The sequence below is a fragment of the Corythoichthys intestinalis genome, chromosome 1 (assembly GCF_030265065.1).
Source record: "Corythoichthys intestinalis isolate RoL2023-P3 chromosome 1, ASM3026506v1, whole genome shotgun sequence".
Lineage (NCBI taxonomy): Eukaryota > Metazoa > Chordata > Actinopteri > Syngnathiformes > Syngnathidae > Corythoichthys > Corythoichthys intestinalis.
Window position 1 is genome coordinate 16245347 of NC_080395.1, and position 26929 is coordinate 16272275.

Genomic DNA, 26929 nt, shown 5'->3' on the forward strand with positions numbered 1-26929 from the left:
TGAGTCCGTGCTGCTCGCCGAGGAGACCCCGCAGAGACTCAAAAAAATCCATCTTTATGAGACAGGCGGTGATGAAGGAAAAGTTTACCCAGCTGTCGCATCGGCTGATAGCGTCACCTCCCAGTTAGTTATGTGTAAATAAATTGTTACTTTGCTATCAAAAGAACTATTTGTCTTGTTGTATATGTTATTTTGTAAAAGGAAAACATTATTCAGATGTTTGGGATGTAACTAAAGCAAAAAATAGCTGTGTTAAAGTCAAATTTATGTTTGAAATGTATGAATCATAAAAAGCTCAATTTCTCTTTTTTTTTTTCCGTCAGATATTGGAAAATTGCTCAAACTACGTTATTTTCTAATGCTGATTTCTAAATAATGGAAAACGATATGAACTAAATTTTTTTCCTGCTGAAAGAAGAGAGTCTAACCTTTTTTTTTTTGGTGGGTTCCATGTTTATATAGCAATAGGACAGAATATTCTGTGGGCCTTGTAAAATCAGTCAAAATCCAGTAAAACGGCCGGGAACGAAGGGGGTTGCACCGGTGAAAATGGCTGGGAGTGAATGAGTTAAGTATATCTTTAATGGGACAACACTGACAAAATGACACTTTGACACAATGAAAAGTAGTCTGTGTGTAGCTTATGTACCGTATTGGCCTGAATATAAGACGGCCCTGATTATAAGACGACCACCTCTTTTTCAAGACTCAAGTTTGAAGTCTCTCTCTCAATGTGAAACATTAAAACTGTTCAGAATCCGGGCACTTAGACTTCCATTCTCTGTGTCAAACAGCTGAACAGGACAGGTTTAAAAAGAAAAAAAAAAAAAAAAGTTTGAAAAAAGACTTTTTGAAGACCAAATTAATTTTTATACAGAAAATAATTACAGTACATCCGAAACAAATAATTATAACAATATATTTGAGAGAAATACATTTTATTTTGCCTCATTCAAATCTTTAAATATGTAAACTAAAGTGCAATGACATTCATAAATGAATGGCTTCTGGTTTTTGAAATGTAAATAAACCAATCTATTGTGATAAAACAACAAAATTGCAATAACTGCATTAACCATCAAAGTGAAGTCTAACTGTAAGTGTAGTCTTGAAACAAATCTGAATAAGGAAAAACATTGCAATTAGATAATGCAAACTGGATAAACTTGAGAGTAGCTGAGATCTGTCATGACAGAACATCGCTTCAATGATATCTGGCGCCATCTAGCATCGTGAATGGGGAGAGTAGCTGAGATCTGTCATGACAAAACATCGCTTCAATGATATCTGGCGCCATCTGGCGTCGTGAATGGGTATAATGTCTAGACCACGAATATAAGACGACCCCCTCTTTTTCAGTCTTATTTCAATGACAAAAACACCTTCTTATATTCGGGCCAATACGGTAAGAGTTCTTTTATTTTCCCATCAAAATAACTCAAAATATAGCCATTAATATCCAAACCACTGGCAACAAAAGTGAGTACACTGCATGGGAACTACGTAAATTTCCAAATTGAGTACTGCTTGCCATTTTCCCTCCAAAATATCATGTGACTCATTACAGGAGTGCTGTCAGCATTGCTGCAGAGATTGAAGAGGTGGGGGGTCAGCCTGTTAGTGCTCAGACCATACGCTGTACTCTACATCAAATTGGTGTGCATGGCTGTCACCCCACGAGGAAGCCTCTTCTGAAGACGGTACACTAGAAAGCCCGCAAACAGTTTGCTGAAGACATGTCAACAAAGCACATGGATTACTGGAACCATGTCCTATGGTCTGATGAGCCAAAGATTAATTTGTTTGGTTCCGATGGTCTCAAGCATGTGTGGCGGCGACCAGGTGAAGAGTACAAAGATAAGTGTGTCATGCCTACAGTCAAGCACGGTGGTGGGAATGACCCCCCTCCACCTCTTCAATCTCTGCAGCAATGCTGACAGCATTCCTGTAACAAGCTACATGACATTTTGTAGGAAAAATGACAAGCAGTACTCAATTTGGACATCTAGGGATGTACGTAGTTCCCATGCGGTGTACTCACTTTTGTCGCCTGGGGTTTAGATATTAATGTCTATATTTTGGGTTACAGTGAGGCAAATAAGACAGAATGTGGAAAGAAAAAACAGAAAATCACATTGTTTGATTTTTAAAGAATTTATTTCCAAATTAGAGTGGAAAATAAGTATTTGGTCACCTACAAACAAGCAAGATTTCTGGCTGTCAAAGAGGTCTAACTTCTTCTAACGAGGCTCCACTCGTTACCTGTATTAATGGCACCTGTTTTAACTCATTATCGGTATAAAAGACACCTGACCACAATCGCAGTCAGTCACACTCTAAACACCACTATGGCCAAAACCAAAGAGCTGTCGAAGGACACCAGAGACAAAATTGTAGACGTGCATCAGGCTGGGAAGACTGAATCTGCAATAGGTAAAACGCTTGGTGTGAAGAAATCAACTGTGGAAGCAATTATTAGAAAATGGAAGACATACAAGACCACTCCCTGGGGATCCATGCAAGATCTCACCCCGTGGCGTCAAAATGATAACAAGAACGGTGAGCAAAAACCCCCGAAGCACACGTGGGGACCTAGTGAATGACCTACAGAGAGCTGGGACCACAGTAACAAAGGCTACTATTAGTAACACAATGCGCCGCCAGGGACTCAAATCCTGCACTGCCAGATGTGTCCCCCTGCTGAAGCCAGTACATGTCCAGACCCGTCTGCGGTTCTCTAGACAGCATTTGGATGATCCAGAAGAGGACTGGGAGAATGTGTTATGATCAGATGAAACTAAAATAGAACTTTTTGGAAGAAACACAGGTTCTCGTGTTTGGAGAAAGAATACTGAATTGGATCCGAAGAACACCATACGCACTGTGAAGCATGGGGGTGGAAGCATCATGCTTTGAGGCTGTTTTTCTGGAAAGGCACCAGGAAGACTGATCTGTGTAAAGGAAAGAATGAAGGGGGCCATGTATCGAGAGATTTTGAGTGAAAATCTTCTTCCATCAGCAAGGGCATTGAAGATGAGACGTGGCTGGGTCTTTCAGCATGACAATAATCCCAAACACACAGCCAGGGCAACAGAGGAGTGGCTTCGTAAGAAGCATTTCAAGGTCCTGGGGTGGATTAGCCAGTCTCCAGATCTCAACCCATCGAAAATTTGTGGAGGGAGTTGAAAGTCCGTGTTGCCCAACAACAGCCCCAAAACATCACTGCTCCAGAGGAGATCTGCAAGGAGGAATGGGCCAAAATACCAGCAACAGTGTATGAAAAGCTTGTGAAGAGTTACAGAGAACGTTTGGCCTCCATTATTGCCAACAAAGTGTACATAACAAAGTATTGAGATGAACATTTGGTTATGACCAAATACTTATTTACTACCATGATTTGCAAATAAATTTTTAAAAAATCAAACAATGTGATTTTCTGTTTTTTTTGCCACATTCTGTCTCTCATGATTGAGGTTTACCCATGTTGACAATTACAGGCCTCTCTAATATTTTCAAGTGAGAGAACTTGCACAATTAGTGGTTGACTAAATACTTATTTGCCCCACTGCATTTTGAGGGGGAAATAAATGAACAATATTATATGAACTGCACACAGACTACTTTTCATTGTGTCAAAGTGTTATTTTGTCAGTGTTGTCCCATGAAAAGTTATACCTAAATGTCTGCAAAAATGCGAGGGGTGTACTCACTTTTGTGATGCACTGCGTATGAGCATTTGCGAAAATTCTTTGTGCACCAATTGACGGGGTTAATCAAGAACAAATTCGTGACAACACATCCACTTGAGTCTCTGATTACACAGGCAAGTCGTCGCAAGTTGTATTTTTTTTTTTTTTTTAATACGAAAAACATTTGCCTCGAAGGTGATGTTTGAATACTCATGCGCTAATGAGACAAAGACACAAACACTATCAAAATGAATCCAAGCACCTGTAAATCACACTGGGACAGAATGGAATTAGTATAATTACTTACAAAAGCGCTAACACAGCAACCTGGTGTTATGATGTTCAATCCGATGCAGATTTGCATTCACTGCATCTGGAAGACATTCGCAGTACTTCGCTATCCATACATTACATCACGTTCTTATTACAAAATGCCAGTCATCCGTCACTTTTCCGAGGTCAGTTCTCGGGGGCAGTAGGTTAAATAGTTAAGCCCAGACTTCCCTCTCAACAGCTACTTTGTCCAGTCGTCTCTCCACCATGTCCTGGGTAATCCCTGGGCCTCCTCCCACGGGCACAGGCCTGGAATACTTCAGCAGGGAGGCGTCCTAATCAGCATGTCTTTTCTAGTGACTTCAAACGCATATTTTTCAAAATTTTGCTCGGATATTTCTATTATACAAATATATTTCCTTTTGTTAAAGCATCATTTAAAAAAAAAAAAAAAAAAAAAAAAAGCTACTGTGATTCAGTGGTTAGGCTGTCGTTTTGCGTGCCACAGCTCCTGTGGTTTGGCTGCAAAACATTAACAAGATGAACCCGGCGGCATTTCATAAGAATTGTTACAACTTTTATTTGTTTTTTTTTCAGGGGAATTTAATAAGAATTATCATGAACTTCATCAAAAGAACATTCCTTGTAATTATGGACTGACACGGCAACGTGACGTCTACACTCATGCAGGGCTATGATATCACCTGAGGAGGAGTTCACTTCTATATAATTTCTCACACGAATAGCAAATTGAACTACCTATTCGTTTACCTACGTGTGGTGGCTACCCTACCACCACAATTTAGTGTTTCAAGATTGTTAATTATTTATGTGATATATTTTTTGGACATGTATTTTCCAAAGGGTGCACACTTTAGTTAATATTTGTCTGAACGCTTACTGGATTTTATTTGCCAATTTGAGGTAACGACAACAGCTGTGTAAGATCTGGCACCTAACTTTCTAGGGAGGTGGGGGGGGGTATTTAAGTTGATTTAATTATGACTGTTTGGAGCAAAGTTTTCACTGTTTGTTTAAATGCACATTAGTTAATTATTGTTTGAATATACCGTATTTTTCAGACTACAACTTGCACCTGAGTATAAGTCGCACCAGCCATAAAATAGGGTTGGAAATCTCTGGCATGAAGCCGATTCGATATGTATCTAGATGCACAGGTTACGATTCGATTAAAAAACGATACATTTTTATGGCCGAGCGATTCGATACGATTCGATACAGTTTAAGAACGATACGGTTTGATACAGAGTGAAAACGATACGATAGTAAACATTTGTTGTGTGTGTTGTACAGTATTTTAAACATATAAAAAAAAGACCACATTTCTAATAGCAAAATTAAACAAGAAAATTTCATACCAATGTTATGTTTTATTTTTTTATGAAAAAAAATATTAAGGCTTACTATATGACCGTCATTTTGTTGGATGGGATTGATAATAAAACTCCAGTGACAGACAACAATAAAGAGCAGTAATTCAATTACTGTATTTCCTGGTGTTTTGAACACAAAGAGGTAGGTAATTTAAGTGCAAACTTTCAACGTAAACATCTTACAAACAAAAAATATTAATTATATGCAGCAGCTCTAGAAAAAAAAAAAAAGTAAACCTGCGATGTTATTATAAATAAATATTAGGGCTGTCAAAATTATCGCGTTAACGCGCGGTAATTAATTTTTTTTAATTAATCACGTTAAAATATTTGACGCAATTAACGCACATGTTCCGCTCAGACAGTATTCTGCCTTTTGGTAAATTTTACAGCAAGGCTTTTTGTGCTGTCCAACAGCGAACTCTAGTGGTCGCTTTGCAACATGGTTTATTGTTTTCTTGCCAGTTCTATATGGCTGCACGACGTCTCGGGCTGACGCCTACGTTGTAATGTTGTGCTTATATGATCCTTGGACAAGATTTGTCCGTAAGTATGGTTGTTGTAAAGAATGTACATATTATGTTAGTAAGCGAAATGTTATCTTTTTTGTATGAGACGCTTTTTGTTTATGTTTAGTGAACCTGTGTAGCGTGCTAAGCTAACGTTGTTGCTAATGCAATGTTTGTGTACTTTTTTTTGTAGTTTTACGACGGTCTAAAGAGGACAATGGTTTGAGGCTATTTTATTAATAAATCAGATGAAAAAGGAAGAAGTCTGATTATTAAGGCGTCATTCACTAGCTGTCTAGCTTTGGAAAAAGTAGATGCTTCGGAGTGAGGACAGCATAGACAGATTTAAATGACAGTAGAGTGAAATGCCCACTACAGTCCTTATGTACCGTATGTTGAATGTATATATCCATCTTGTGTCTTATCTTTCCATTCCAACAATTTATTTTACAGAATATACATATAATTTACAGAAAAATATGGCATATTTTATAGATGGTTTGCATTGCGATTAATTGCGATTAATTACGATTAATTAATTTTTAAGCTGTAATTAACTCGATTAAAATTTGTAATCGTTTGACAGCCCTAATAAATGTTAAATTATGCTTTACCACTGGTACAGTTGGGAGAATAAAAATACGGCATTTTAAAACAGACAGGTCAATAATCATTACTTTAACCTTATACACAGCAAAGTCTTTCACTTATGCCTGTGTTTCCACATTTTTTACTCCTCATCATTGTCCATATCTTTTTTTGAAGGGCAGATTTTTTCTTAAGGAAGATCAACTAATCCACATGTTCATGTTTAAGTACACTGCGTATCGTGGGGGGAAAAAAAATCTCCAAAGGGTCGTGCTGCCCTTTCCACCATTGTAGTGGGTTATTTTTCAGGGTTAAAAACTCACGAACTCTGTACCGCTTCACACTTCACACTAGCTCTGTCCCATGCCAACAGATCTGGCTGCCTTCCTCACTTCAAAGTTTGACTTTTGTTTTCCTGGCTGCGTTGAAAATCAATCACTGGACGTCGCTGGTGTCGGTGCTCAAACTGTCCATTGTTTTAGCATGTTGCTTCGCTGCCACTACTAGTTTCGTTTTGGGCTGTGAAGAAAACGCTACGGAGCGTGTGTTACAGTGGCTTTGTTAGGTCTCGCGTTGTTATGACACGCCCGTGACGATCGGGTAATGACGGCGACTAGTAGCGGTTGTGCCGAAATGCATGGGAAGTTGAGGCAACCATGACCGTGAGTTGTGCTTGTCCATATTATATCATGCGTGCGGTCTCAATCTAAGTGCGCTGTGTGGTGAATGACACAAGCGCAGCATGTGAAGTAAAAGCTAAGTTATTGTCCCATTAAGCAATGCATTGAACGAGGCATTGAAAGCCAATTCTTGTGCTCGCAACAGCCGAATTCTATCTCTACTATCGGTTCATTGAATATTTAATGGCTACTGTAATTTCCGGACTATAAGCCGCTACTTTTTTCCCCTCATTTTGAATCCTGCGGCTTATAGTCCAGCGCGGCTTATTTGTTGATTTATTTGGGTTAATAGATAACACTTTGAGAGCGTCGTCACAAGACCGTCATAATTATGACATGACACGATCATAGGCATTACTGAATGCTTATGTCATGAAGTGTCATCCGGAAAATTATATCATTATCTCCATTTATGTCCAGCTCGGATCCTCTACATCCATTAAAAAGTGAGATCATTTGCCGGATGGCAGAAAATGACGTCAGTCATAAGCATTCATTAATGCTCATGACAATGTCATGTGTTAATTATGATTATCTAATGACAGTCTTATGACCCCACTTTTAAATAAAGTGTTACCAATTTCCATAACTAGCAATTAATGAGACAACTAGAACAGTAACTGAAGAAATAATTTGCACAGAACATGATTTTTTATTTTATTTACATCTGTAGCGCCGCAATGCATGCTAAGAGGCATGTTGGATGAAAACAGTGTTGACAGCAGCGGACAGCAGAGGTTGACGGTCTCCCTCAACGGAGCAGTAATGGATAAATGAAGCTTATTGAAGCAATGAAGCTTTGAACCAATTGGCTGCAAAGCTTCATGGTGGTTCATTTGGTCTTATGACAGTCATATGATGTCAAATAAAGTGTTACCGGTTAATATCTTTTGGTGTAAATTTCCCATAATATAGTGAGGACAGCTGCTTATAGTCCAGTGCAGTTTATCTATGAACAAATGCGGTTTTCGTGCCAAATTCGGTGGGTGGCGGCTTACAGTCAGGTGCGCCTTATAGTGCGAAAATTATGGTAATTACTGTCGAATGGTAACTTTACTATTGATACAGCTGTATCTCTCACCTGTAAAACCGGATATCCGGTCGTATCGGTTTATCCTTCTCAAGCTTACCATAAAATGCCCAACGAAGAGAAAAAAAAACATATACAAGTCGCACCGGAGTATAAGTCGCATTTTGGGGGGAAATTTACTTGATAAAATCCAACACATAGAACAGACATGTCATCTTGAAAGGCAATTTGATATAAAAATACAATAGAGAACAACATGCTGAATAAGTGTACAGTGTTCAGTGCATGAACAACGAAATGCGAATATACTAGGGCGAGCATATTTTGATTTCCAAAAAAGAGGACACTCAGCCCGGCCTCAAGATACTTGAATTTTACTCGAAGTTCACTCAAAGATGTCTATATCACTATAAAATATTTAAAGTGTGCCCCCGCACTCTGGATGGAAAAATGCAGTTTGAAAAAAAATAATGACTAAAAAAAATTTTGTGTGTGTGTGTGTGTGTTTTTTTGTGCTCAATGTATTTATTCAGATTTAGCATTGGAAAGAGATACATATAAGACATGTTTTTTTTGTCACTTTTTAAACTTTTGAATAAAGTACTGTAGTAGAAAAATGCTTGGCTTTATTAAATGCTTCTGTTTATCTACCTTAGCTGTGAATCTTGGAGTGACATTTAGAAATTTCAAACTCCTCATGATCACTTCTGGCATTTATTTTATATGTCTCCAACGTCTCCACACACACACACACACACATTCATTCCAGCGCGACTTCCTTGCAGAAACTGTTTAACCAGTTAAACGATGATTGACACATTGCTCCGCTTTGAAGTCCGCTTCTTTGGCAAGATCAAAGACAACGAGCATCTTTAAATATATATATAATATATATATATTATATATATATTTAAAGATTTAAAGATTGTAATATATATATATTATATATATTTATATATAATATATATATATATATATATATATATAAAATGCAGACCCATGGAAATGTAGTCCAGTCAATACACATACACACAGTAGGCTATGTGCCAACTAAACATTTTTATAAATTACTATCACGACTATTGTCCTTGACAAATTGTTATTCCCATTCAATTGATATTCTCATTCAATGTTCTAGATTGCACACAAACAGTAACCGAAGTAAACTGACAAACTATTCAACCAGCATGTTTCCAATCGTAGCAGTTCAAAACTACGTTTCCCATAATGCCTAGCGTGATTTAGCTTAGTGATAGCTAGCTGAGGTATAAATCAAACTTTGTTATAAAAGTTTACAATCATCGGCAGCGCAACGATGCGACACCAAACGGGATTTTACAGTCAATGCTCCGACAGAAGTCAACAGTTGCCATTATATACGTATTTATCATTAAAAACTTAACAACTGGGCAGGTGTTGTGGCCAAATCGTCAACCCAGTAGATGGCGGTAATGCCTCATGATAGGGGTAAACTGCCAACAAAAACAAAAAGAACTACTCCTTCCCTCCCTTGTAGTAGGAGCCATGTCAACTGCTGCCACCCAGCTGCCGGAGAAATTCTCTTCAAATTGGTCCCGTGAAAAATCATAAAAACCGGACATTTTTATGAATTTATAAAACCCGCCCGGACGACAAGGATACTACGTGAAAGTAGGACTTGTCCGGGCAAAAGAGGACGTTTGGTCACCCTAGAATATACTGTCCTCACCAGGACGCTACGGCTCGGTCCTGGCTATTCAGCGGGCTAAACTCCCAAATGACGATGCTGGACGTCCGTATAATTTACTGAATCAATTTTGTCCTCGATACCAAACAGGTTCACACCGACATAAATAAATGATAATTAGGTGCTTTTACAGCAATGGCATGGCACAAACGGTTAGCATGCGTTCGCTAGCAATAGCACATCGTTCAAACAACCACACAACTGGCTATAAGTGTCCTATCGAGGGTGGAAAACACACAACAACAACAAAAAAGGTGATACACACAGGCGTTGCCTCTGTAGAGATATGTTACAAGCATAAACAATGAAGGCAGGTTCGCAGCCGTGTTTCTCTCTCACTAGCTCGCCCACTCTCTCAGAGCTACGTAGCTGTCGGTCTTCTTCTGGCGTGTGAGCGCTCTTCTTCACGTAAACAAGTGCAAGTGCGCCCCCACGTGGGCGTGAAAGCGCCACAAACTAAAAGCACGCATTTCAATATAAAAAAGTCAATAATACAATTGAACACAGAATGCCAAAGGCAGAATGCGAACGTGGCCATAGCTATTAAGTTGTTCAGATAACTATAGCATAAAGAACATGCTAACAAGTTTACCAAACCATCAGTGTCACTCCAAAACACCAAAATAACATGTGAAATGATATCATAATGCGTTAATGATTTCACACATAAGTCGCTCCTGAGTATAAGTCGCACCCCCGGCCAAACTATGAAAAAATCCTCGACTTATAGTCCGAAAAATATGGTATGTATATTTTCCATCTATCGTCATTTTATTAAGTTGACAATGTTTGGTTAATTTGTCATACCTCCATCAGGTGGTCGTTAGTAGAGTCCGCCCTGATTTAAACGGCCACAGAGATGTGTCTGGAGGTCAGTTTGGTTGAAGCCTTTTGTTATGTTGGCCTCTTTTATGTCGGACCCAGGATATTTTGTTAAACTGTTTCTTTTGGGACTCTGATTAAACTGAATTTTCACCTAAGTTGAAACACCAGTGTCCATGTGTATGTTGGTCCACTACATTACGCAACTATCTATGCTGCATTTCTTAGGTAGTAACTATCCTTAGCTTACAGAGGTGGGTAGTAAAGCGTCATGTTTACTCAGTTACATTTACTTGAATACCGTAATTTTCGGACTATAAGGCGCACCTGACTATAAGCCTCTACCCTCCAAATTTGACACGAAAACGGCATTTATTCATAGATAAGCCGCACCGGACTATAAGCTGCAGCTGTCCTCACTGTATTATGGGATAGTCACACCGAAAGATATTAAGTGGTAAAACTTTATTTGACAGCGGCATCACAAGACTGTCATAAGACCAAATGAACCACCATGAAGCTTGAAACAAATTGACTGCAAAGCTTCATTGCTTCAAGAAGCTTCATTTGGACATCACTGCTCCCTTGGGGGAGACAGTCAACCTCTGCTGCCACCTGCTGTCAACACTGTTTTTGTCCAACATGCCTCCAAGCATGCATTGCAGTGCTTCGGATGTAAATAACAATCAAAATTCATGTTCTGTGCTAATTATTTCTTCAGTTACTGTTCCAGTTGTTTCATTTATTGCTAGTTATGGTACCTAGTAACACTTTATTTGACAATGGCTCTATAAGACTGTCATAAGACCATCATAATTATGATATGACACTGCCATGAGCATTAATGATAGCTTATGACAGCTGTCATTTTGTGTCATCCGGCACATTTTCTCACTTTTGAATGGATGTAAAAGATCCAAGCAGTCCAAAACAGTAAAAGATCCAAATTTTTTTTTGGTCCATATATTTTTTTTTTTTTTAATTTTGTACCCACCTGAACAGCACGAATGGTATGTAAAAAAAAAAAAAATCACCCGAGAGTTTAAGATGATGCTCGCCACACTAAATGCTAGTGGTAGCAAGAATGCGAATGCTATGCTAACGCTCCGAGCCACCTAGCATTGCGTTTGCAATGGTGTCACAACAGCCTTCCCTCCTTCCCAATTCCACTCTGCTCTCTCCGTGTCTCCCGCGTCATTCAACCAAATTGTAGTAACGCGCACCTTCATATCCTCAGTAACGGTAACGGCGTTGCAAAGATGGGAAAAGTAATTGATTAGATTACTCACGACTGACAAAAATAACGCCATTAGTAACGCTGTTATACTCTAATGCCATTATTAACAACACTTTCAATGATTAAGCTTAAAAAGCTTCAAATTGAAAATGGATACACCAATTGAATTAGGCAGGTTCTGGAGTTGAAGCCTTTTGGAACTAAGTCAAACAGAACAAATGGAACTGTTTATTAAATATAATAAATTCAAACAAGACAACCTCAAATACTCCCGTGGGGTGAACTACATTAATACTTTGTGTGAACATGCACGCCTCCAAGCATGTAAAGACTCTTGAAAGCGGCATCAAATGCACTGCTACAGGCTAGGTCAGAAGGTTGTCGGCGTTGGAGACGACTCAGTCTCGCACACTTAACCGTCTGGTTTCCCTGAATTCGGTCCATGCCGGTGTGCACGCAAAGCGCTCGTAAACAGCGCAGGAAGCCGAGGTGTTTGCAGCCCAAAAGCCTCGGGCCAGGGGAGTTTACACAGCGTGTTGCTATTAACCCGCCCTCTTTGCGAATGTGCTGTTCAAGTCTTCCGTAACAATGCCTGTCATGCTGTAACATTCCCCTGAAGGGAAATAGAAGTCCTCACGCATGGGTTCATTTGCATGGTAAACAAACTGAGGAAGTGGAGCATTGCTTGAGCCGTGTTAGCGTAAACGCAACATGTTATGTTTGTCACATGCATGTGAAGATGTAATTATGTGAAAGCTTCTGTTTAGCTCTTCGATGCATAAGTGGGTCAAAAATGACCCGGTAAGGTTGTTTTCTTGAAATATCTTCGGAATGAAAAATTGTTAGCAATTCATATTCCAGGTATTCCTAAAAAAAAAATGTTTTTGATATAGTGCCTTTCAAATTTTTGATGAACTTTTTGTACATTTTAAGAATTTGTCATTTTTGTATTACGACCCTAAGCTTCCACAAGTGGATCAAAAATGACCCACATGCATTTTCTATGGAATCCAATGGGAATCTTTCATTCTTATCAACTTTGGCTGTCAGGAATACATTTACCATGGACCACACAGACTAAGTATGTAAAAAGTGACATCTAGGGTGACCAAACGTCCACTTTTGCCCGGACAAGTGTCCTCGTGGTCCGGGCGGGTTTTATAAATTCATAAAAATGTCCGGTTTTTATGATTTTTCACGGGACCAATTTGAAGAGAATCCCTCCGACCGCTGGGTGGCAGCAGTTGACATGGCTCCTACGAGAATGGAGGGAAGTAGTAGTTCTTCTTTTTGTTGGCAGTTTACCCCTATCATGAGGCATTACCGCCATCTACTGGGTTGATGATTTGGCCACAATGCCTGAAGTTTTTTTTTATTTTTTTTAATGATAAATACGTATATAATGGCAACTGTTGACTTCTGTCGGAGCTTTGACTGTAAAATCCCGTTTGGTGTCGCATCGGCGCACTGCCGATGATTGTAAACTTTTATTGCAAAGTTTGATTTTTTTGCCTCAGCTAGCTATCAGTAAGCTAAACCGCGCTCAGCATTATGGGAAACGTAGTTTTGAACTGCTACGTTTGGAAACATGCTGATTGAAAAGTATGTCAGTTTATTTCGGTTTTTGTTTGTGTGCAATCTAGAACATTGAATGAGAACATCAATTGAATGGGAATAACAATTTGTCAAGGACAATTGTCGTGATAGTAATTTAGAAAAATGTTTAGTTGGCACATAGCCTACTGTGTGTATGTGTATTGACTGGACTACATTTCTATGGGTCTATGGGTTATGTCCATATAGTATTTTGTGTGTGTGTTTCATGACTCTTTATTACTATTTATCAACAAATTAACCTACTTCATAACGAGCTAGCTAACTAAGGCTAGGTTCATACCGCAGGTCCTAATGTACAATTCCGATTTTTTTGTCCTATCTGTTTTTTTGGCGTGCCCGTTCAGACTGCCTTTGTCCATTGAGCCTGTTCAAGTATCACACATGCGCTCTAATTCGCAGTCCGAGATGCCCGAGCCGAAAAAAATGCGCCTCAGGCGAACGACGGGCTCGATGTGAGGCGTGTGTCTCCATACTGGTGCGACTTATAACCAGGTGCGACTTATAATGCGAAAAATACGGTAATGTTTGAAATAAATGTACATGAAATACGAATGAACTCAGAAAAATACATCAGTATTATGACTTTCATTTTGTTTTATAACATAACTTTTTCCTCAATGAATCTTGACTATTCTCACGCTCGAACACTTATAATGTTTTATCAAAAATGTACATACAATGGGGAGAACAAGTATTTGATACACTGCCGATTTTGCTGGTTTTCCCACTTGCAAGCTGTAATTTGTATCATAAGTTCTCTTCAACTGTGAGGGAATCTAATACAAAAATCCAGAAAATCACATTGTATATTTTTTAAATAATAAATTTGTATTTAACTGCATGAAATAAGTATTTGATATATTACCAACTAGTAAATATTTCGGCTCTTAGTTCTTTTTTAAGAACCCCTCTTGTTCTCCACTCACTACCGGAAGTAACTGCACCTGTTTGAACTTGTTACCTGTATAAAAGACACCTGTTCACATGCTCGAACAAACAAACTCCAACCTATCCACAATGACCAAGACCAGAGAGCTGTGTAAGGACATCAGGGATAAATTAATAGACCTTCACAAGGCTGGGATGGGCTACAGGAAAATAAGCAAGCAGCTTGGTGAGAAGGTAACAACTGTTGGAGCGATTATTAGAAAATGGAAGAAGTTCAAGTTGACGGTCAATCCGCCTCGTTCTGGGGGTCCATGCAAGATCTCACCTCGTGGGGCATCACTGATCATGAGGAAGGTGAGGGATCAGCCCAGAATTACACGACAGGACCTGGTCAATGACCTGACGAGAGCTGGAACCACAGTCTCGAAGAAACCATCGGAAACACATCACGCCGTCATGGATTAAAATCCTACAGCGCACGCAAGGTCCCGCTGCTGAAGCCAGTGCATGTCCAGACACATCTGAAGTTTGTCACTGACCATCTGGATGATCCAGAGGAGCAATGGGAGAAAGTCATGTGGTCGGATGAGACCAAAATTGAACTTTTTGGTCTAAACTCGGCTCGTCGTGTTTGGAGGAAAAAGAAGGATGAGTACAACCTCAAGAACACCATACCAACCGTGAAACATGGAGGAGGAAACATCATTTATTGGGGCTGCTTCTCTGCCAGGGGTACAGGACGACTGCACCGTATTTAGGGGAGGATGGATGGGGCTATGTATCGTCAGATCTTGGCTGACAACCTCCTTCCTCCAGTGAGAGCCCTGAAGATGGGTCGTGGCCGGGTCTTCCAGCATGACAACGACCCAAAGCACACAGCCAAGGCAACTAAAGAGTGGCTCCGTAAGAAGCATCTTAAGGTCCTGGAGTGGCCTAGCCAGTCACCAGATCTGAACCCGATAGAAAATCTATGGAGGGAGCTGAAAGTCCGTGTTGCCCGGCAGCAGCCCCGAAACCTGAAGGCTCTGGAGAAGATCTGCATCGAGGAGTGGGCCAAAATCCCTGCTGCGGTGTGTGCAAACCTTGTCAAGGACTACAGGAAACGTTTGGTATCTGTAATAGCAAAAAAAGGTTTCTGTACCAAATATTAAGTTCGATTTTTGTGATGTATCAAATACTTATTTCAGGCAATTAAATGCAACTTTATTATTTAAAAAATCATACAACGTGATTTTCTGTTTTTTTGTATTAGATTCCGTCCCTCACAGTTGAAGAGAACTTATGATACAAATTACAGACCTCTACATGCTTTGCAAGTGGGAAAACCAGCAAAATCGGCAGTGTATCAAATACTTGTTCTCCCCACTGTACATGAAATAAGAATGAACTCAGAAAAATACATCAGTATTATGACTTCCATTTTGATTTATAACTTATAACTTTTTCCTCAATAAATCTTGACTTTTTCTCACGCTTCAACACTTGTAATGTTTTTTATCAGAAATGTACATTTCAGAATCCATATCATCCATCAGTACAATTATGAAAAAGTCGCAGAGTGATTTTTGCAAAGGAACTATTCATGTAGAATTACAACTTTAAAAAAAAAGATTTTGTCATTATAATTAAAATAATTGTCACTGAAATAGTATGCGTGTACACATACACACATGCCGCTGCTCAGAATTGTGCCTTGGGCGCGTCGCTGCGATTTAAGAATGAGTTAGCGTGTCAAGGTAGCGTGTCTCGCCGGCAGACCACGCCCGCACCTGTCAGGTGTTTCGTGCGGGAGTACGTGTGTGCGTGACAGATACTGAGTACTCCTGTGTATGTGTGAGTATGTGTTACATACCCGAGTGATGACGGACACAATGTTATTAAGCCATCCCTGGAAACATGCTTACAAAAAATGGTGTTTATTTATTTTACTTGTGTATCCTTGTCACCTTTACTGACATGTGCCAGGATCCAAGTTTCTCTGTGCCAACTGACAGATTTTATGTGTGTCACTGACTCAACACGCTGAAATGGGGCCTGTGTTTGACCTCACATTTCTGCATTGTTAATGCATGACGGCTATTTTCATATGAAGTAATGGGAAAAGAAGTGGTGCATTCCAGGAGCAAACTGGCCATTGTAAAGCCTTTTTTAAATGTATATGCAGGGGCGCTGGAAGTCACTTACAGCAAGGGGTGTTTGCCATCCAAAAAAAGCTGTTTCGGTCCAAATTTGTCATGCTCACTCGTTTTCTTCATTCAAGTCATGCACAATGGCAGTACTCCCGTAAGCTGAATAGTTTACATCAGGGGTCGGGAACCTTTTTGGCTGCTAGAGCCACAAACACTACATTTTTAAAAATGTAATTCTGTGAGAGCCATACAATGTTTAAAACTAAAAATACAAGTAATGTGTACATTTTATGTAATATCAACACTTTTAAAGTACAAGGCTTTGGGTTAGTCTCTGAATTCTTTTTAATAACATTGTTATGCTGTTGCTAATCAATGATGAGCATTTCTTACCATTATTGCGACTTCTGGTGCCTTGAATCCTGTTTTTCCCCAAGTTTATCCATCAGTAGATTTTTTTCTTTAGCGAACTCAGTAAAGGACTTGAATAAATCCTCCCCTCTTGTTGTCCCTTTCATAGTCAAAACCTTGCAATCACGCTGAATTGGGATAAATTGCTTACATCTGTTGACTCATCCAAAGCGAAAGAAAAAAAAGGTGCCGCATTTATGTCCTTCACTTGTGTTGCCTCAATTTGATTTGACATCATGACGGTCTTTATCCGCAAAGTCGTCAAAAACTCTCCACAAAGGCAAATTTCTCTGTCATTTCCTGCTGAAAAGTACGATACTCCTCGTCGTTTTTCTTTTTCCCATCTTCTCGATAGGGTTTCTAAAATTAGCTGAAAAACACGGAAAATGCAACTAAAAACGAGGTAAGTTTACTTCACGCACATGCACACATCGGCCGCTATTTTCGACAGCAGAATACGGCGACCCCACTTGAACAGTGTATCTTCCTCATCTGCGTTGCCAATGCGATTGATAGATAAATAAAAATATAGATAGACACAACGACATATATGTTTGCCACTTTCCCACTAAAATTGCTGTGAACCGGCTTCTAGTTACCGGTTGTAGAATACAGACTACGTGTCCAATGATCATCCTGGGCTTACGCAGCCAATGGCATGGGACTTGGGTGGATCTAACGTAGCACATCTAGGTTGCTATATGATGATATCTAGTTCGAATTGTGCGAGTGTTGTCGGAGTCACGTCTGCTCATTACTGCACAATACCATCATATGACCGGTGACCATCGCCGTTTCGCGCAATGCGCAAAGGAGTATAGCGAAACTTTTTTTTAAAAAATAATTAAAGATTTGTCTGTGAGCCAGATGCAGCCGTCAAAAGAGCCAGATCTGGCTCGTGAGCCATAGGTTCCTGACCCCTAGCTTACATACTGCTCCTAGATTACAACAAAGACCGCATTCTATATCACCTAAAGTGTGTGTTGGAGTTTTTGTATTGTAAAGCAGAAGTTTGTATGCACGTAAGTTCGCGGGGAAAAAAAAGAACATAATGTAGCATAACATAGCAAGAAGCCAGCAGAACAGTCGTTCTCGCTTTCGTGAATTTCGGAGCTGTCAAATTGTCGCCACTTCCAGGACAGCGAAACTCAATAAACGGCCGCCACGAGAGGCTTTGCCTGTCTCGGCCAGTCACTCTCACACGGTACGTTCAGCAACAGCATGCAAAACACAGTCGCCACATTAGAACCCGATTCTCACCACAGGCCCCGCCATCCCTGCACCTTTTTTAAATGCACCACACACATCATACTCCACAGGAGAGCTCCGGCAAAGGGCGGTGGGACGGGCGGCTGGACAGAAACTCCATGCTGCGGTCCCACTGCCCCAAGCCAAGCTCTCCTATTTTAATGCATACATTGCACTACCCTCCCCTCACACCCCCATCACGGTGCTGGGTGATGGCTGCCAGTCGGGAACCTGGCAGCCACAGTAATAGGGTGGTAGGTGGGTCCCACACTTTTTCTATATGGCGTGGCTCCCGGGGTGTGGCCTCCCCTCTGCCTCGGCTGCCGGCCGCGGGAGTGGGTTGGGGGGTCGGGTCTCCGATCTTGCATCGCCCTGTGGCAGTTCCTGGGCGTTCTCCTGCCTCCGCCTTCCCCTCTCTTCTCTGGCTGGGCATCCGCCCTGCGCTCCGTCGCGGGTCGCTGGCTGGGCGCCGGTGTATCAGCGGGGTGTCGCCTGCACCGGCGGGGGACCCTGCCTTGCCTGGGGCTTGGTGGGCCGCTGGGGGTCCCGTGGCGTGCCGTGCCGGTTGGGGGGCTGTGGCTCGTGGCCCGGGTGGGCGGGCGGGGGTGGGTGTAAGGCGTGGGGTTGGTGATGCGTCCCCTCCTGCCATCCCTGAAGGCCGGTTGATGGGCGCGCGTGTGGCCCGGGGGACCACCCTGGGTCCCGGGGGGGGGACGGTGGCTCCTTTGATGGGCGGCGGGAGGAGGGATGGGCTGCGCATGAACCCCCCACCCCCCCGCACGCCCTCCCTCCCCGGGCTGGCTGGGTGGGGGCCGTGGCCCTGGGTTGGCGCCCGCGCGGTTTCTCCGCCCGTCTGCGTGGCTGTCGCGCGCCCGGTGGGGCTTGCGTGCTGCTGGATGTGGTAGGGCATGCTCGGGTTGGGGGTTCCGGTGCCGGGATTGGCGATGCGGCGCCAACGGGCTTACACTCATAAGAGATTCACACGATTACTGGGTTCTAGATCACAGAACTGATTTGTGTACACTCTACCCCTTTCAATCACTTAGCTTATAGTCTTATAGACACCCCCACCCCCATTCTCCTCTTTCACTGGCCAATTGGCCCCCACATGGTGTAAACCGGAAATACATCTCGCTGACGATAGCACCAGCATATTAGTAACTAGTTTAGATGTTCAATGTATTTGTTGTTGTTGTTTATGTGTTTCTTTTCTTTCTTCTCTTGTATTTCTTTTCTTCTGTCCCCCCATAATCCCTTCCTGTTCGCTGCTTTGTCATAATAAAAAGGTATTTTGAAGGATCACAATGGGAGTATGTCAGACTCTCCATGTGAAACATTAAAACTGTTCAGAATCCGGGCACTTAGACTTCCATTCTCTGTGTCAAACAGCTGAATAGGACAGGTTTAAAAAAAAAAAAAAAAAAAAAAAAAAAAAAAAAAAAAAAAGAACCCGATTCTGTGCATCTAATGCAACTGCTTAGCGTAGCACAACATTATTTGGCCATGGCTAATTGTCTGGCATCTTGCCATAGTTGATTTTGAATACCGTTTAAAACGGACCAAACAGAGCTAGTGTGAAAGCGCATTAAGAGGATGTTTGACATTCGCATTAGGCTAATGCTAATGTGAACACAAATGCTATGCTAACGCTACGAGTTACATTTAGTGTGTGATGATCACTCAATACAAACCTTTAAAGGCTAAAGCAACTAGTGTTGTCACTAACGTGTTACTAAGTAAGGCATTTTTGTAATCTGATTACTTTCTTTCACTAACGAGTACTCTTACGCGTTCATTTTTCCAAACGAGTAATCTGATTAAAGTTAGTTTCCTTAGTGTCTGTGCTTCACTATTTTGTTAATGCCTCATAATGTATGTAGAATGAAGTATATTGTAGTCATATACGAAGAGCATTTTAAATAGAAAATGTTACTATGCATTTGTTTCCATGGTAACTGCTCGAGTCACACGCGTTAGGTGTTTTGGGACGCGTGAGGATCGTGGGTGCCCATTCGAGCTGAGTGCAGCCACCAGTTGAGCTGTGTGAGGGAATGTGGATCTGTGTGCGTCCATGAAGCACGAGAGTATTTTTCCTACATTTTGGAAGGTTTCAGTGATAGGTTGTAGCCGCTACATGCGCGGCCGTTGTAGATTTGTGGTTGCAATGGCAGGTAGTCATCGGCAAGCATTTTTTCATCATATTCGTGTTGCACGTTTATATCGTGAGGTGACGTGTTCATTCAGCATCTTTGGGATGTGTTGTAACTCCAATTGAGTGTAAAGTGCTTGGTTGCGGCCACGTTTTGTAGCCAAATTGACCACGTGTGTGTACGGGGTACTTCCGGGTTGTGTGCATGCATTCGCGCCCGCCCCCACCTTTGTGCTTATTGCACTGTGCAATTCATTTGTGTGTTGTGGATTATTGTGCAGTTAATTTAAATTGTTTTACATTGGCAATGATATGCTGTTAACCCGAAGTTCAGAATTGATTTCACCAAATTCCATTAAGTTCGTCAGTTATTTGTTAGTTTCAGGGCTCCAGAGTGGCTAAGCTAGCACAAGTCAATGGTGGTTAAAATCAACTACATCGACTTATTAAACCCCCACCAACTCGAAGATTAAGCGTTATGTGAAAAATTTTGATCTTCCTCTTTTAATTAGATTATAGGAAAGTCAATTACATGTGAGGACATTTTTCCGTTGTCATTCTTATGTTGAGGCAGCAAAGGGAGAAAAATTGGTCAAAAGTAACCGATAAATAACTTTTAAAGTAACTCAGTTACTTGGATAATAAAGTAATCAGTAAAGTAACTATATTACTTTTTGAGGCGTAATCAGTAATTAACTCATTTGCTCCCAAAAACGTATAAATACGTCCTATCCTATCTGTGTCCCAAAAACGTATTTATACGTCTTTTACGTTTTTCTTTCCCTTTTTTTTTTTTTTTTTTTACAAGAATCATCTCTAGGTTCTGATGCAACTTAGCTCCAAAGCACAATGCCCAAAATCCATTTTAACGCAATAAAACTGGCCACTGGAGGGCAGTAGCGCATTTGGTAAGACCCGCAACCCTATTAAACGGAACGAATGGCTGGGCCGCACGACTGGGGCGGTGGCGGAAGACGACCGAACGGACGACCAGGAGGACGTCCAGGAAGGCAAGTGCAGAAAGTCCGAGCAGGACGACCGGGAGGACGTCCAGGACACCAGGCGACGAACGACCAAGTGCGACGACCAGGAGGACGTCCAGGATGCCAGGCGGCGGACGACCGAGCAGATCAACCAGGAGGACGCCAGTGCAGCTGACGATGCCGTTGAGTCCGTGCTGCTCGCCGAGCAGAGCCTGTGATGCCATGCTTGCCTGCTCGCATCCCCCGCGACCCTCCAGTGTCCAGCGACTCCACCGGAAACGCGCATGGCCTAACCAGTTCCCCCCCAGGAACACAACATGCCCCAACACAAGTTCCCCAGGCGAACTCCGCCACGAGGCAGTGGTCACCACAAAAGAAAGACTCAAAAAAATCCATCTTGATGAGACAGGCGGTGCCGAGGGAAAAGCACACCACGTCCGCCGAGACAGCCACGGCCACAACAACGCCTTCTCCCAGCCCAACAGTCAAGCCATGTGCAAATAAATGGTTACTTTCCTATCAAAAGCTTTATTACCTTGGTCTTTCCGAAGGAAAGAACAAGGTATTGATATTCTACAACTTTATTACCTTGGTCTTTCTGAAAGAAAGAACAAGGTTATGTTATTCTACAACTTTATTACCTTGGTCTTTCTGAAAGAAAGAACAAGGTTATGTTATTCTACAACTTTATTATTATTACCTTGGTCTTTCCAAGGGAAAGAACAAGGTAATGTTATTGTACAACTTTATTATTACCTTGGTCTTTCTGAAGGAAAGAACAAGGTTATGTTATTCTACAACTTTATTATTATTATTATGCAATGGTTTCTCCGCGTTTTTTCGGCGCGCCGCGCAGCCCGAACCGTACCACCGATCGGCACCGTTCAAGTATCGACACGACCGGAATTTTCGCGCGACGATGGGAATTTTTCAAACGACCCCGAAAATTTTTTCGTTCGCCCGTAAACGGCGATTTTCCGATTTTTTACAACTTTTTCAAAACGCTACTTGTCCTACAATTTTTGACCAAATCACATAATTTGGACATCAAAAATTCCGGGACGGTGGGGGGCATAAAGATTGTATACAGAATTTGGAAAAAATTTACGGTTCCCCAGAAATTTGACAAAAACTTGCCCATTCATTTTTAATGAGAAAAATAAAATTTCAAAATGTATCTAGTCCTACAAATTTTCACCAAATCACACAATTTGGGCATCAAAAAATCCAGGATGGGGAGGGGAATAAAGGTTATTAACACAATTTGGAAAAAATATACGGTTCCCCGGAAATTTGCCAAAAACCTGCCCATTCATTTTTAATGGGAAAAAAAGACAACTTTCAAACTGTTACTAGTCCGTCAATTTTTGACGAAAACACACAAGATGGGCGTCAAAAATTCCGGGATGGTGAGGGGCATAAAAAATACCGAGAAATTTTTTTTGATAAAATGTACGGTTTCCCGGCAAATTGCCAAAAACTGGCCCATTCATTTTTAATGGGAAACAAAGAAAAGTTTCAAATTGTATCTTGTCCTTCAATTTTTGACCAAATCACACAATTTGGGCATCAAAAATTCAGTGATGGTGAGGGGCATAAAAGTTGTATACAGCATTTGTAACAAATTTACGGTTTCCCAGAAACTTGCCAAAAACTTTCCCATTCATTTCTAATGAGAACATTTCCCATTCACTTCCAATGGGATTTCCAATTGAATTTTTTTTTTTTTTACATTGCAGTGATGCCATTGACGGCCATGCATGTCGAATCTATTGATGCCAATGTACTTGGATTAAATTGACTATATGGATGTCGATGCCATTGACGGCCATGGACGTCCAAAATTTTTCCCATTCATTTTAAATGGGGAAAAAACTACATTTCCCCAAATCAACAGAAAATGACCAGATATCAAGAGGACGTGTCCCCCAAACGTCCCCAACTCCATTGAGGCTTATAGGGGGTGCTGCCATTGACGTCCATGGACGTCCAAAATTTTTCCCATTCATTTTCAATGGGGAAAAAACTACATTTCCCCAAATCAACAGAAAATGACCAGATATTAATAGGACGTATACCCCAAACGTCCCCAACTCCATTGACGCTTATGGGGGGTGCTGCCATTGCCGTCCATGGACGTCCAAAATTTTTCCCATTCATTTTCAATAGGAATTTTTTTTTTTCCCAAAATAAAAAGAAAATGACTAGATATCATTAGGCCGTGTCCACCAAATGTCCCCGATTGCATTGCCGCTTATGGAGGGTGATTCCATTGACGTCCATGGACGTCCAAACTTCCCATTCAATTCCAATGGCATTTCTTCATGTTTGTTCATTCTATTGATGCCAATGTACTTGGATTCCATTGACGCTTATGTAAGTTGATACCATTGACGTCCATGGACGTCCAAAATTTTTCCCATTCATTTTCAATGGGAATTTTTTTTTTTTTCCCCAAATCAACAGAAAATGACTAGATATCAATAGGACGTGTCGCCCAAATGTCCCCGATTGCATTGCCTCTTATGGAGGGTGATGCCATTGACGGCCATGGACGTCCAAATTTCCCATTCATTTCTAATGGCTTTTAATCATGTTTTTTCATTCTATTGATGCCAATGTACTTGGATTCCATTGACGCCTATGTAAGTTGATACCATTGACGTCCATGGACGTCCAAAATTTTTCCCATTCATTTTCAATGGGAAATTTTTTTTTTCCTCAGATCAACAGAAAATGACTAGATATCATTAGGACGTGTCCCCCAAATGTCCCCGATTGCATTGCCGCTTATGGAGGGTGATGCCATTGATGTCCATGGACGTCCAAACTTCCCATTCATTCCCAATGGCATTTCTTCATGTTTGTTCATTCTATTGATTTCAATGTACTTGGATTCCATTGACGCTTATGTAAGTTGATACCATTGACGTCCATGGACGTCCAAAATTTTTCCCATTCATTTTCAATGGGAATTTTTTTTTTTTTTCCAAATCAACAAAAAATGACTCGATATCATTAGGACGTGTCCCCCAAATGTCCCCGATTGCTTTGCCGCTTATGGAGGGTGATGCCATTGACGTCCATGGACGTCCAAACTTCCCATTCATTTCCAATGGCATTTCTTCATGTTTGTTCATTCTATTGATGCCAATGTACTTGGATTCTATTGACGCTTATGTAAGTTGATACCATTGACGTCCATGGACGTCCAAAATTTTTCCAATTCATTTTCAATGGTAAATTTTTTTTTTCCCCAAATCAACAGAAAATGACTAGATATCATTAGGACGTGTCCCCCAAACTTCCCCGATTCCATTAACAATTATGAAAGGTGCCGCCATTGACGTCCATGGACGTCCAATTCTCCCATTGATTTCTAATGGCTTTTACTTTGTTTTGTGCCAATGACTGGCATTATGATCCATTCTATTGATAGACCTGAGTGGGGCTAAGATCTGTATCTCCACAGAGGAAAGACCAAGGTGTGTAATTTCTCCCGAAATTGCAGTTTCTAGTTATTATTCAATAATTCTCCGCGTTTTTTTGAGCCAACGCACAGCCCAAACCGTAGCACCGATCGGCACCGTTGAAGTATCGGCACGACCGGATTTTTCGCGTGACGATGGGAATTTTTCAAACGGCCCCGAAAAATTTTCCGTTCGCCCGTAAACGGCAATTTTCCGAAAAATAAAAAAAGTTTCAAAATGTATCTAGTCCTACAATTTTTGACCAAATCACATAATTTGGGCATCAAAAATTCCGGGACGGTGAGGGGCATAAAAGTTGTATACAGAATTTAGCAAAAATTTACGGTTCCCCGGAAATTTGCCAAAAACTTTCCTATTCATTTTGAATGGAAAAAAAACGCGCGCTTCACAGCCCGAACCGTTAGACCGATCGGCACCGTTCAAGTATCGGCACGACCGGAATTTTCGCGTGACACAGGAAACTTTACAAATGGCCCCGAAAATTTTTACGTTCGTCCGTAAACGGCAATTTTCCGTGAAAAAAAAAAAAGTTTCAAAATGTATCTAGTCCTACAATTTTTGACCAAATCACATAATTTGGGCATCAAAAATTCCGGGACGGTGAGGGGCATAAAAGTTGTATACAGAATTTGGAAAAAAATTACGCTTCCTCGGAAATTTGCCAAAAACTATCCCATTCATTTCGAATGGGAAAAGTCCCATTCACTTCCAATGGGATTTCCAATGGAATTTACATTGCATTGATGCCATTGACGGCCATGCATGTCGAATCTACTGATGCCAATGTACTTGGATTCAATTGACTATATGGATGTCGATGCCATTGACTGCCATGGACGTCCAAAATTTTTCCCATTCATTTTCAATGGGGAAAAAACAAAATTACCCCAAATCAACAGAAAATGACCAGATATCAATAGGACGTGTCCCCCAAACTTCCCCAATTCTATTGACGCTTATGAAGGGTGCTGCCATTGACTTACATGGACGTCCAAAATTTTTCCCATTCATTTTCAATGGGGAAAAAACTACATTTCTCCAAATCAACAGAAAATGACCAGATATCAATAGGACGTATACCCCAAACGTCCCCAACTCCATTGACGCTTATGGGGGGTGCTGCCATTGCCGTCCATGGACGTCCAAAATTTTACCCATTCATTTTCAATGGGAATTTTTTTTTTTTCCCCAAATCAACAGAAAATGACTAGATATCAATAGGACGTGTCCCCCAAATGTCCCCAATTGCATTGCTGCTTATGGAGGGTGATGCCATTGACGTCCAGGGACGTCCAAACTTCCCATTTATTCCAATGGCATTTCTTCATGTTTGTTCATTCTATTGATGCCAATGTACTTAGATTCCATTGACGCTTATGTAAGTTGATACCATTGACGTCCATAGACGTCCAAAATTTTTCCCATTCATTTTCAATGGGAAATTTTTTTTTTTCCCCAAATCAACAGAAAATGACTAGATATCATTAGGACGTGTCCCCCAAATGTCCCCGATTGCATTGCCGCTTATGGAGGGTGATGCCATTGACGTTCATGGACGTCCAAACTTCCCATTAAATCCCAATGGCATTTCTTCATGTTTGTTCATTCTATTGATGCCAATGTACTTGGATTCCATTGACGCTTATGTAAGTTGATACCATTGACGTCCATGGACGTCCAAAATTTTTCCCATTCATTTTCAATGGGAATTTTTTTTTTTTTCCCAAATCAACAGAAAATGACTACATATCAATAGGACGTGTCCCCCAAACTTCCCCGATTCCATTAACAATTATGGAGGGTGCTGCCATTGACGGACATGGACGTCCAATTCTCCCAATCTTTTCTAATGGCTTTAACTTTGTTTAGTGCCAATGACTGGCATTATGGTCCATTCTATTGATAGACCTGAGTGGGGCTAAGATTTGTATCTCCACAGAGGAAAGACCAAGGTGTGTAATTTCTCCCGAAATTGCAGTTTCTAGTTATTATTATTATTATGCAATGGTTTCTCCGCGTTTTTTCGGCGCGCCGCGCAGCCCGAACCGTACCACCAATCGGCACC